Below are 13,665 nucleotides of genomic sequence, written 5' to 3' on the forward strand. Positions count from 1 at the left end.
ATGTGTTCTCGGATGCATCCACAGAGGCCATTGCAGCAGTCGCCTATCTGAAGGTGATGGGATCCGACAATCAAAATCACTTTGGATTCATCTTCGGCAAGGCTAAGTTGGCTCCCAAGCCTGATCATACTATTCCCAGGCTTGAACTTTGTGCAACCGTGCTTGCAGTAGAACTCGCAGACTTTATACAGCACAAGCTGGACACCAACATAGATGACGTGCAATACTACACTGACAGTAAGGTTGTCATAGGTTACATCTACAACCAAACAAGGCGCTTCTACGTGTACATCAGTAACCGCATCGAGAGAATAAGGAGGTCTTCCAAGCCTGAACAATGGCACTATATCCCATCTGAACTTAATCCAGCTGACCATGCCACTAGATCTATGTCTATAAGGTCCTTTGCTAACTCTTCTTGGCTTTCAGGTCCTAAGTTTCCGTTGGAACAGAAGGGAAGTGAATGTGTCCAGGAGGTCTTCAGCATCCAGGATCCGGATGGCGATCCAGAAGTCCGCTCCGAGGTCAGTGCATTGGCGACGAACACTAAACCAACCTCCAGCCTCGGTTGCCAGTGCTTCAAATACTTCTCCAATGGGATGAAACTTCTTAAGACTGTATCAAGGTTAGTCCACATTGCGAGATCTTATCTCAACTCACTTGGAGATAAAGACTGTCATGGCTGGCACATCTGCCACAAACCACTCTCTACCATGTACGTTCCGGTAGGATGAACCACGAACAGAACACTGCCCTACTATTTCGTCCATTGGATTACTGTTGGGTCAGAGACAGTTTGGCCTAGTGCGGCTTCTCCGATCTGGAGATGGGTACCATTGGATTGTCTCAGGAACTGACTGTCATCTTCCTTGTTTTTGAAGTTATTATTGCATGCATATTCATGTTTCTTTTCTAGGTTATTGAACTTTAAAGGAAAAAAAAAACTAGTGAAATCCCTTACGGAATTTCAGATGGGGAGTGTGCTGTCCATCTAAGATTATGATTGTATGCTTATATAGTTGTCATGTTACCTTTCTTTATGTTCAGTTTTGCATTTGGTCTGCTGCCACCTGCTGTCCTTTTTCTGTATATCAGACTGCAGCTTATTTTTTTTACATGCCTTCAACTTCCTGGTCAGTGACTCCCTCTCTTCCTGCCGGTGGCCATTACTAGATTCATCTTCACCCGGGAGAGACACGCTTACCAGGCTGTGGAAGGCATCAGTTTTTTGACCACTTCGTTGCACCACTTCGTTGCTCACACAACTTGCTGAATCATCTTGCTGTACCACCTGGATTGTTACATCTGCATTTCTGGAGAAGTACTGCATTACCAATCATACTCTGTATGTCTAGATTTCCAATAAACAAGTCTGGACGTCATAATACCTGGTGTGTATCATCTCTCCAGACGCAAAACAGCAACAATGGTCCTGTCTGCTCTGCATTGAGGAAACGGAAGGTAAGAATCTCTCCCAGCCCCAATCAACTACACCTCCATTCGCCTCATGTGGGGACAGAACACCTTCTTTCTTTTCATTGCATGCCCTGGGCTACGGACCAGGTCACTACTGCTGTGACATCCAATTTAAGAACTGACCGGCCCGGTATCGAGTAACCCCAGCCCTATGGGGTGCTGCAGGGCTGCTGGGCAAGGTCTTCATTACCATGTGAATGGTAGAGGTGAGTTTTCCTGTGTAGGTTGGATTCAGGTGTGTACGGTCTCCTCCTGGCCTCTGTCATTCATTCTATTCTTTGGGTTGATGTTCACCTCCCAGTAAGCTTTTGTGTCCTGTATATTCAGAAGTGTCTAGTTCAGTGTCTCCTCCTTTAATCGCGACCGCCATGATAATGAAGAAATGTGTTGAATCTTCTACCATCAATAAACCATCCTATTATGTGGAGAGAGCTTCCATCCCCAACAGTGATCTGTGCCGACCAATCACATCAACAAATTCTTAAAATTTTCAGTAATTTTCAAGCTTTAGTTCTGGGAAAAATCTATCTTTGTACCGTGATAGCCAGTAGATAGAAAATATTAAGATTTGAGAGTCCTCTGTGGTTGATACCTTTTATAATGGCTAACTGAAAAGATGGTAACAAATGGCCAGATGCCCAGAACGGAATACTCCAATTACTCATTAATACATCTCAACCATTGAGGAGTCTGAAATTGTAAAACTTTGCTTCAGATTTTTCCATAATCCAGTACAAGTTTATAATTTAACAGGTTTACTTATATCTGTGACCGATGTTATATGGGTTTCAGTCCTTGCACTCTCCCCGAGAACAAGGGAGCAGCGTGTCTCTCATGATGACCAAGAGTTGGACATATTTTGTGACTAAGTACATATTGGGGGATTGTGCACACTAGGGATTTGTCCAGTTGTGCCAAAACCTTTGCGTTCAGTCACCACCTTGGTGGGGAAAATTGTCCAATCTGTTGGACTTGCACTTGTCTCCTTCCTTTAGGAAATCTATGGCATCTGTACATCATGTAAACAATTTCAATAATTGCTCACATATATTTAATAATGAATTTTAAAAAAACACATCGGTTACTTGAAGAAGCCGAGGTGAAATGCGCGTCAGATGTGGTCGCAGACAGCAGAGCAGTGGGCTGCTAAATATTGCTTATCTGGTTTAAAATAAATCTCAGGCTATAATGAATCATTCAATGTAATCTTTAGGCTATTTGAGGCAGAGGCATAGCTAGGGGTTCAGCTCGGGGTGGGGATATGTGAGTGGTCATTCCCACCTATCTCTTATGACTGTTCATAAAACTCGGCCCTGGAATGGCAAAATAACTCTCAGCACTATGTGGAGCATGCTTCCGAGGTCACATCACCGCAGCTAACAGCCGCGATGACACACATCTCCCCTCAAGGAGTTGTCCGGTAGCCATCTTACAATAGGCATAGGGGAACGTCAGGAGATGGCTGATACTGAAAATCTCTTTACAAAGATTGAGATTACTGCCATATTGTGATACTAGTGCTGGGCGAACCCGAACAGTATCGTTTGGCGTCCAACCAGACACCTAGTGTCCGTGCATGGATCCCGAACACTGACTTCTCCCACAAGTCCATGTTACTGTTTGGTTTCAGCAGCCTGAACAAAGTTTGTTGAAAAGGTATAGTGCAGCTAATCAACAAGCTCTTACTGTATGGCCACGTCTGGCCCCATCACAGCCATGTCAAGTATTGACATGGTTGTGATTGTCTGGCGGTGAACTGTGTACAAAAATAAATAAACCATGTGGTCCAGTCTTCTTGATAACCAGCCAAGGTAAAGCTTACAGCAGATAGCTTTACCAGCGATGATTATCAAAGATAGAAGGGTGCACCACACCATTTTTTTTAAATTATGCCTTTTTTTAAATTTATTTAAATGAGGTCCCCCTATTTTTGAGAACCTGCCAATGTTAAAGCAGACAGCTGATGGCTGGTATTCTCAGACTAGGAAAGGGCCATGGATATTGGCTCTACCCAGCAGAAAAGGTGCAACCATTAGATGCGCCAATTCTGGCACTATGCCCTGCTCTTCCTTACAAAAATTAAAATTAAGACAAACCTACTCACTTTTCTACTAACAATCCATTTGTCCCATGAGGAGGTCTAACTCTGTTACATCTGGATGCTTTGCTGAGCGGTGGCATGATGTGAACCGCTCAGCCCGGCATCCAAGACACACTGAGTGGAGCATAAGAACTTGACTTGCCGCACTCATCAGGAGGGCTTTAAACTGGAAGAAGAGGGGATGGGAGGAAAAACGGCAGACAAGAACATGCAGCAGAAGGACAAACTAATCAAGGATACTAGATGTGGTACAGAGGACCCAAGACAGGGAACTCAGAAGGAAGCTAAGAAAAAGGAAGCAAAACTTCTTTCCTGCATGCTGACCAACACAAGAAGCCTGACCAATAAGATTGAAGATCTGGAGTTGGTAATGTACTGAGACATGGTTAGACGACAGCTATGACTGGGCGGCTAACTTGCAAGCATATGATTTGTTTAGGAGGGATCGTAAAAAAGGAAAGGGGGTGGAGTCTGTCTATATATAAAGTCCACTTTAAAGCCCACACTAAGAGAAGATATACAAGAGGGAAATGAAGAGGTGGAGTCTCTATGGGTGGAGATACAAGGAGGGAAAAGTAATAACATCCTCCTAGGGGTTTGTTATAAGCCACCAAATATAACAGAAGTCACTGAGAATGTATTATTGAAACAAATAGACAAAGCAGCAAATCCCAATGAGGTGATTATTATGGGGGACTTCAACTACCCCGACATAGACTGGGAAACTGAAACCTGCGTATCTCAGAAAGGAAACCAATTTCTGTCAGTGACCAAGGATAATTATCTGTCACCACTTGTGCACGGCCCAACTAGAGGGACGGCCCTTCTGGACTTAATGTTAAGCCACAGGCCAGATAGAATAACAGAAGTCCGAGTCGATGGCACCGAGGGAACAGTGACCACAATATAATACAACTCCACTTGTCCTTCAGTAAGGTGCCCTGGAAGGGGGTTACAAAAACGCTGGATTTCAGGAAAGCAAAGTGTGATCAGCTTAGAGAGGACCTTCCCCGAATTGATTGGGACAATGTCCTCAAAAATAGGAGCACAGAAAATAAATGGGAAATATTTAAATCAGTTTTACACCCCCACTGCGAGCTAGCCATACCGTACAGAAATAAAAGGGCTAGGAACAGGAGAACACCAATGTGGCTAAATAAGGATGTAAAAAGGGCAATAAATAACAAGAACAAGGCATTTAAGAAACTGAAACAAGAAGGCAATGAAAAAGCATTAAAAAGTTATAGAGAAAAAAATAAAATGTGTTTAAAAAAAAAAAAAAATTGGCAAAAGTGGAAACTGAGAGACTCATTGCTAAGGAAAGTAAAATAAACCCTAAACTATTCTTTAATTGTATAAACAGTAAAAAGATTAAAATGGATGGTGTCGGCCCTTTAAAGAACAATGAGGGTGAAATCATAGAGAGCGATGTGGGAAAAGCACATGTTTTAAATACTTTTTTCTCAACAGTGTTCACACAGGAATAGGATTTGCCAGGGGAAATGCAGAGTGATAATGTAAACTCCCCATTAAGTATTACCTGCCTAACCCAGGAAGAAGTGCAGAACCGCCTTAGTAAGATTAAAATTGACAAATCACCAGGCCCTGATGGCATTCACCCTCGGGTATTAAGGGAGTTAAGTAATGTGATAGACAGGCCTCTATTCCTTATATTTAAAGACTCTATAGAAACAGGGTCTGTTCCTTTTGATTGGCGGCAAGCAAATGTGGTACCAATATTCAAAAAGGGGTGTAAAAGGGAACCTGGAAACTATAGGCCGGTAAGCTTAACATCTGTTGTGGGTAAAATGTTTGAAGGGTTTCTAAGGGATACCATTATGGAATATCTCAATGTTAATAAATGTTTAACTCCATATCAACATGGATTTATGAAGGATCGCTCCTGTCAAACTAACCTGATCGGCTTCTATGAGGATGTAAGCTCTCAAATGGACCAAGGAGAATCATTGGATGTCATTTATCTCGACTTCTCTAAAGTATTTGTCACTGTCCCACATAAAAGATTGGTAAATAAGAGGAGAAAGCTTGGGCTAGGGGACAATGTGTGTAGATGGGTAGGTAGCTGGCTTAGTGATAGAAAACAAAGAGTGGTTATTAATGGGGCATCCTCAGATTGGGCCAGGGTTACTAGTGGGGACCACAGGGGTCTGTATTGGGCCCTCTACTATTTAATATATTTATTAATGATCTAGTGGATGGCTTACACAGTAAAATATCAGTATTTGCAGATGATACAAAACTATGTAAGGTAGTTAACACAAAGGAGGACAGTTTGCAACTACAGACAGATTTGAGTAAATTGGAGAATTGGGCTGAAAAATGGCAAATGAGGTTTAACACAGATAAGTGTAAGGTTATGCACATGGGAAGGAGAAACAGATGTACAATTACTTACTAAATGTGAAACTGCTGGGGAAATCAGACATGGAAAAAGACTTGGGCATCTTAGTCAATAAGAAGCTAAATTGGAGTGCCCAGTGTCAGGCAGCTGCCACCAAAGCAAATAGGGTCATGAGATGCATTAGAAGAGGTCTGGGGACGCGAGATTAAAACATAATTCTCCCTCTGTACAAATCACTCGTCAGACCACACTTGGAGGATTGTGTGCAATTTTGGACGCCGGTGCTCAAGAAAGACATTACTGAACTTGAAAGGGTTCAAAGGCGGGCTACTAAAATGATAAATGGAGTTGGTTCACTACAATACCCAGAAAGGTTATCAAAATTAGGTCTATTTACTCTAGAAAAGAGAAGACTTAGGGGAGACCTAATATATATGTACAAGTATATCAGAGGGCAATACAGAGATCTCTCCAATGAACTGTTTGTACCAAGGACTGAGACAAGAACAAGGGGGCATTCTCTTCGTTTGGAGGAAAGACGATTTCTGCACCAGCATAGAAGAGGGTTCTTCACGGTAAGAGCAGTGAGGCTCTGGAATTCTCTTCCTGAGGAAGTGGTGATGGCCAACTCACTGAATGAATGTAAGAAAGGAATGGATGCTTTTCTTGTGAGTAACAGTATAGAAGGTTACGAATAACAGAATATTATAGGTAGATGGTTGACCCAGCTTAGGGGAAGGAATTTTTTTCCCTATGGAGAAAATTGGCTTCTACTCTGTGGGTTTTTTTGCCTTTCCCAGGATCAACAATGCAGAACAGCTGCACTAAAAATAGGCTGAACTAGATGGACATAAGGTCTTCCTTCAGCCTTCAAAACTATGTTACTATGTTACTATGACTGCTTGTGACTGGCGGTGACATCATTATGGTTAACTTTTAATAGACATATAAAAAAGAAAAACTAAGGTAGTACGAACTAAAAAGAAATCAGACTGCCACAGTGATGCATAAACGGTCCGTAGCTGTCCACTGTGGCCGTCTGCTCATTTAATCTTATTTATATTGAAAAAAAAGGTAATTTCGTTTGTTTGTACTCCTCTAGTGGTGTATAAAATCTATTAAAAGTTAAGTTTTATTATACTCGCTTTGCTATTACACACGTACACGCTCAGTATTTCCGCCACACTGTATGCATAGCCCCCAGTATTATAATAGGCCCCCACACTGCATGGTCTACAGTAGCCCACCCACACTGTATGCATGACCCCCAGGTGCCCCCCACACTGTAGGCATGGCCCCCGGAATTCCAGTAGCCCCCAACATTGTATCCATGGCCCCCAGTAATTCCCCCCCACACTGTGTGCATGGCCTTCAGTAGCTCCCTCACATTCTATTCATGGTCCCAGTAGTCCAGTAGCACCCCAAGACTTTTTGCATAGGCCCCCCCACCTGTATATAGGGGCCCAGTAGTCCCCGCCCCCCCGCCCCTCATAAGCACTAAAAATAAGAACATCTACTTAATCATGAATCCTGAGGAGTTCCTTGGCAGACAGAACTAAGGCAGAGCAGTGAAGTGATGTCATCGCACCAGAGTACGCGGAGGCCTTGGATGATGTCATCATGTCGCCCTGCTTTTCTGTAGACTGCAGGCTCCCAGCTCAACTGCAAGTATAGCGGTATCTGCGCACTGCGATTGCCGATACAGTTTAGAGTAGCTCCAAGTGAGCAAGGGGCGACCACACTCTCTGCCCCCCTGTAGCTACTCTACTGATTTGATGCACTTATGGCCTAATCGCTCTTCATATTTATTAGGGACACATTAATCTTTTATGAATGTTATTTAGAAATATATTTCATGTCTCATTCTTTAATACTTACACTATGGAACTTATTTAAATGGGATTTAACAATTTAAAATCCCAAGGACTCCTAAATCATGGAACGTGTCAGCGACTTTAGAGTGGATGCGGATCACACTGGCTCCAGAGGGGGCAAATGCCGACTGATTTATGTAGATGACATCCGCCTTAGCAGCAGTTGACGTCTGAATTGTCCTTGTCAATTGCTGACGGCGTCATTTAAGCACCGCAATCCAGCGGCGTTCACGCAGATGTAAGTTTGGACAGCCATTGGCGTCCCTGCTAAGCGATCACAGGGAGCCGATAGGATGCAATGAAAGCCGGGTGCTGGCTTAGCGTCCCTCTCCACCCTATGACTGTCATGTGATCTCTCCTATGACTCCTTCAGCTGGGCATCATAGAAGTACATACAGTGGGGGAAATAAGTATTTGATCCCCTACCAACCATTGAGTTCTGGCTCCTACAGATCAGTTAGATGCTCCGAATCAACTCGTTAACTGCATTATACAGCTGTCTTACATAGTCACCTTTAGAAAAGACTGCTGTCCAAAGACTCAGTCAGACTCCACAACATAGGCAAGACCAAAGAGCTTTCTAAGGATGTCAGGGACAAGATCATAGACCTGCACAAAGCTGGAATAGGCTACAAAACTATAAGTAAGACGCTGGGTGGGAAGGAGACAACTGTTGGTACAATAGTAAGAAAATGGAAGAAATACAAAATGATTGTCAGTCAACATCGATTTGGGGCACTATGCAAAATCTCACCTTATGGGGTATCCTTTATCATGAGGAAGGTGAGAGATCAGTCACCAAGAAAACCATTGGTAACACATTACGCCATAAAGGTTTACAATCCTGCAGTGCCCGCAAGGTCCCTCTGCTCAAGAAGGCACATGTGCAGGCCTGTCTGAAGTTTGCCAGTGAACACCTGGAAGATTCTGTGAGTGATCGGGAGAAAATGCTGTGGTCAGATGAGACAAAAATTAAGCTTTTTGGCATTAACTCAACTCGCCGTGTTTGGAGGAAGAGAAATGTCAATGAGTCAATGATCCAAAAAACACTGTGCCCAATGTCAAGCATGGAGGTGGAAACATGTTTTGGGGTTGTTTCTCTGCTAAGGGCACAGGACTACTTCACCACATCAATGGGAGAATGGATGGAGCCACGTACTGTAAAATCCTGAGTGACAACCTCCTTCCCTCCACCAGGACATTAAAAATGGATCGTGGCTGGGTCTTCCAGCAAGACAATGACCCAAAACATACAGCCAAGGCAACAAAGGAGTGGCTCAAAAATAAGCACATTAAGGTCATGGAGTGACCTAGCCAGTCTCCAGACCTTAATCCCATAGAAAACTTATGGATGGAGTTGATGCTCCGAGTTGCCAAGCGACAGCCTCAAAATCTTAATGTTTTAGAGATGATCTGCAAAGAGGAGTGGACCATAATTCCTCCTGACATGTGCGCAAACCTCATCATCAACTACAAAAAACATCTGACTACTGTGCCTGCCAACAAGGGTTTTGCCACCAAGTATTAAGCCTTGTTTGCCAGAGGGATCAAATACTTATTTCTCATTGCAAAATGCAAATAAATTTATAAAATTTATACAATGTGATTTTCTGGATTTTATTTTTGATGTTCTATCTCTCAATGTTAAAATTAGCGTACCGTTAAAATTATGGACTGTTCATGTCTTTGTCAGTGGGCAAACTTAGAAAATCAGCAAGGGCTCAAATACTTATTTCCCCCACTGTAGCTGTATATAACATAAATGATCAGATTATCACAGGTTCAAATCCCCTGAGGGGAATTACAGGGTAAAAAGTAAATTAAGTTTTTAACAATGTAAAAAAAATAGAGATTCGAATCACCCCCTATTCCCCTGTTAACAATTAAAGATATGTAAAAAATATGAATATTTGGCCTCAATGTGTCCAGAAAAGTCTACTCTACCTAAAATTAAAATTGACCCATTCAGTAAAAGTTGTAAAGTTTAAAAAAAAAAAAAAAAAAAAAAAAAAACAGAAATCCAGAATCGCCAGTTTTTGGTTGCCAGAACGCCACAAAAAATGCAATAAGTGCTGAAAATTTTTTTTTTTTTTTTTCACCATTTAAAAAAAAAAAAAAAAAAAAATAAAACCAAGCAAATGTGGTCATAATCATACTGACCTGGACAATTGTTTTTACAGGTCATTCTGGTGCAGAATTAACGCCCAAAACAAATTGTGAAATTGCATTTAATTTTTTTTTTTTAATTTTTTTTTTTTTACAATTTTTGAATGGTGTCTTTCATGAATGCAAATGGTACCACAAAAAATAAGCCTTCACATGACTGTCAGCGGGAAAATATAAGAGTTACAGCTCTTAGAAGACGGGGAGAAAAAAAGAGCAGAAAAAGTGAAAAAATTGGTCCATAAGGGGTTAATGAGCCTGAGACAGTTTTGTATTGTGTATACCGATATATGGATTTACTGTATATGGACGGACGGATGGTTGGACCACTTACCCTCTATGATGATGATGATTGGAGGGACCCTATACCACTTTTTGTTAATGTGTATATTTTATGTTGCATTATTCTGGTCGTGGTGCGGCAGCAGTTTCATGTAGGGTTTCTATTTAATGTAGGGAAAACTTTTTTTCGTACCTGCAAAATGGAAAATATTTGGGCTGATAAGATTCATTGATTTGACTTAATACTTGGACCTGGGATTCATAAGTGGCCTAAAGTGCCCCAATTGTGCTCAGCAGTTGTTTTTTTTTATCGGTTTATTTATCCTTAAAATGCTGTAATTTGATTTTGCTACCATAGGGGGAAAAAAACAAAGTACAGAATGCAATTTCACAAAAGGGGTTTCCATGGAAAAAGTGACAACCTTTTTATTTTTAATTCCAGGTATTTTTGAATAAAAATTATTTTTGCAATTGAGTTGTATTAAAACTTTCCCCTCCTTTTGCCTTCTATGGCCTCGGTGCTACACTTTTTATTGCTGACCGCAGAATGAGATCACTGATTATGTAATAACGTGCAGGTGCGGCCTATGTCACCACGGAACAGATGGACCAACAGTGAAAGGGAGGTGTACTTTCAGGGATGTAAACTGGTAATATAACAGTGTGAGTATTGGAAAAGTGAAACAGGTTATCAGAGAGGCAAACGGTATGAGCAGTCATAAACGGGTTCTCCTGGAAAGAACTTATCAGTCTGAAGGGGGACTTGCTTGCAGAGTCGTCTTCTCCAACATTGGCGCCGAACAACAACGGCACTTGTTGTCTATAGTCCCTGTGATCTCTGTGGTCTTAACAATCCTCCGCCAGGGTCTCAAGGGTTAATGCAAAAGGCAGAGGGGGTACTGGGCAAACTGTTTCCCCTCTGCTCTGAGTCTTTTGTTTAAGCACAACAGCCTCTCCCAGGTGAAACACTCTGTCCCTTGTTAGGTCTCTCAGCGGAGATCTGGGGCTCTGCACTAGCACCGCGGGTACCGGGGCTACGCGCTGGGGTCGCGGTCTCTGCACAGGCCCCACTCTCTGAACGGGGCACTGTCTGCACGGGGTTCAGGACGCACCTCTCCTGTCACGGCAGACTCCGGTTCCACATGCTCACACAATGCCGTCTCCCAGTGCAGTCCACCCGTGTCGGTCCTCTAAACGGGAGTTCTCTTTACTCTCCCGAGCGCAGCTGCATCCTGCCCTGACCGCTGCCCAAGCTGCTCTGAGGTCTGCTTGCCCACATTTCCCGCTCTCTGCTTCCTTCCTGTGCAGCACCACTTCCTCCTCCTCACTGCTACTGACAGGCCCATGATGCAGTCGGTCCACGTCCAAGAGTCTTCCCCCTGGCAACCCTACTGTGCAGCTAAATGGTTCCAGGCATGGGGCAGAGGAGGTAAACCCTTTCTTGTCCTTGTGCTTCACACCCCTTAACATTTACACTCTTCTATTTATTTTCTTGACGTTGTCGGGTTCAGTTATGAAATGAGCCATTTCTTAATGATTTTGACCTAGTAAATTCAAATCTGGCAATGACTCTTTCTAGTTTTCTCTTTTTTTAAGATCACAAAGTTTTCCTTTTACTGCTATATATAATTAATGCATAAAGTTTAAGTACTTTGAAACATTATTTTTGCAAGTATAAAGATGCAGAATATTTTTTAGGCCAATTTTCTGATATTTAGAGGAAACTTTGCAACAATTCAACTATTGCAAATGATGAACAGTTACAGAAATTGGTCTACAACATTTGCTCCTCATTCAGTCACAACTTTTTTTTTTTTTTGCTTGTCTCTTGTACTTCTGCATCGGATCATATAATACAATCATCTAACTGTAATCTGCAAGCATTGATGGATTTCATTTTACTTGTTATTTTTTCCCCGTAGCTGCAATGTCTTGGTGAAATTCCTCACCGTTCTCGTCTCACTGCTCAACGCTTTGGTGGAAAAAAAAAGTCAAGGTGTTAATCTAAGAAATTACTCTATAGCAAAATGTTACAGCCAAGATCCTTACGTTTTGAGGAGATTTTCCCCCAACTTTTGATAGTTATCTGCAGGTAGGAAAATGGCCTTCAGAATCTTAAAGGGACTTTGTTTGAACAGTCATTCTGCACTGACAAAATTCAGGAGCTCGGCGCTTCATAGTGCGGCCAATCCTATAACTACACCTTCCTACCTGCTTGTTGCTCCTCTATCTCTCCCCTTGTATGAAGACAGAACTGTCAATCAAATAAGGGAGTGGTGGCAATAGAAGGAAATAAGCCGGTGGGAAGGGGGTTATAAATGATTGGCCGCCGTGAAGCTCTGAGCGTCGGTGCTTGCTGACAGTTCCATTAGTGAATCCGGTTGAACCCAACTGATTAATATTCAGATCCATCACATTTACCTGATTTATCAGGCTATGAACATTAAAACAAACAAAAAAAAAAAGCATCTTGTGAAAGTGTAAAAGAGAAAAAAATTTAATATTTATAAAACAAAAAGTCCTCCATCACGTACTGATGAATTTACTACTTTTATTCATATTATTGTAGTCTAATAGTTTAATGGGCTTCTGATAAATTATTTAAATTTTTTAGGGACTTTCTAGAAGAATTATTACATTCTAAAAAAATAAATTTAGAAATTTAAAGTTAATAATTTGCTTGAGAAGCGGAGTAGTTTTGTTAAGAGGAGATGTTGTGATGAGATTAAATTGCTAATGATGATGATGACACACATGGATGGGATTTCTTACATTCCCTGTACAGGAGCCTCGATGGTAAAGTTTACCGGACGTTATTCTGGAGTCTCCTAATCTGTGTCCTCAGGAGGATGAAGGAGCCGGAGGAGGAAAGGAAATGTCCCCACTGGAGTCACCTTTGAATGTAAGAAACTAAACTCCGGCTTGTCCCCGCGCTAGGAGGAATGAATATTCACTTTATTAGGTAGAAATACATTTGTTCTAATGACGGCTGAGATTTTTTAAACTTTTTATTTAATTGTCGATCATCAATCATTAGGCAATGTAAATGATGAAGTGTAATGATCCGGTATATCCAAGGGGAAGAAACGTTACCGATCCTTAAAAATGAAACACACTAATGTCATAATGTTTAAAAAGAATTTTATTCCTCTAAATTGAAGCCATCATATAGATTTGAGAAATATTGATGCTAAGTTCAGATTAATACATTTTATTAAATTAATATTTTAATAATTTACCAAATATATGAATGTCTTTCTCTTCACGATGAACAGCTGGAATCCAGCGTGGCGTTACCGTACTGTTGGGTATCATGGACCATTATAGACGGATATTACACCCCCTCCCCCTTCGTTTTGTATTGTTATGGTGTTATTGGAAGAGATATCACAACGAAACCTTTAATG

At 41.7% G+C, this 13,665-nt stretch overlaps 1 long non-coding RNA gene across 1 annotated transcript in view; it reads left to right on the plus strand.

The window, feature by feature from the left end:
* The first annotated feature begins 10,814 nt into the window (after positions 1 to 10,814).
* The window catches only part of LOC141076379 (uncharacterized), a 32,405-nt gene continuing 29,554 nt past the window's right edge, over positions 10,815 to 13,665 (plus strand). Inside the window, exons 1-2 of the long non-coding RNA XR_012227474.1 lie at positions 10,815 to 12,350; positions 13,044 to 13,160. This is a non-coding gene — a long non-coding RNA (uncharacterized lncRNA). The remainder of the gene's footprint in view (positions 12,351 to 13,043; positions 13,161 to 13,665) is intronic.

Source organism: Dendrobates tinctorius, unplaced genomic scaffold, assembly GCF_039654945.1.
Source record: "Dendrobates tinctorius isolate UK_male_01 unplaced genomic scaffold, ASM3965494v1 ptg000402l, whole genome shotgun sequence".
NCBI classification, from domain to species: Eukaryota; Metazoa; Chordata; class Amphibia; order Anura; family Dendrobatidae; genus Dendrobates; species Dendrobates tinctorius.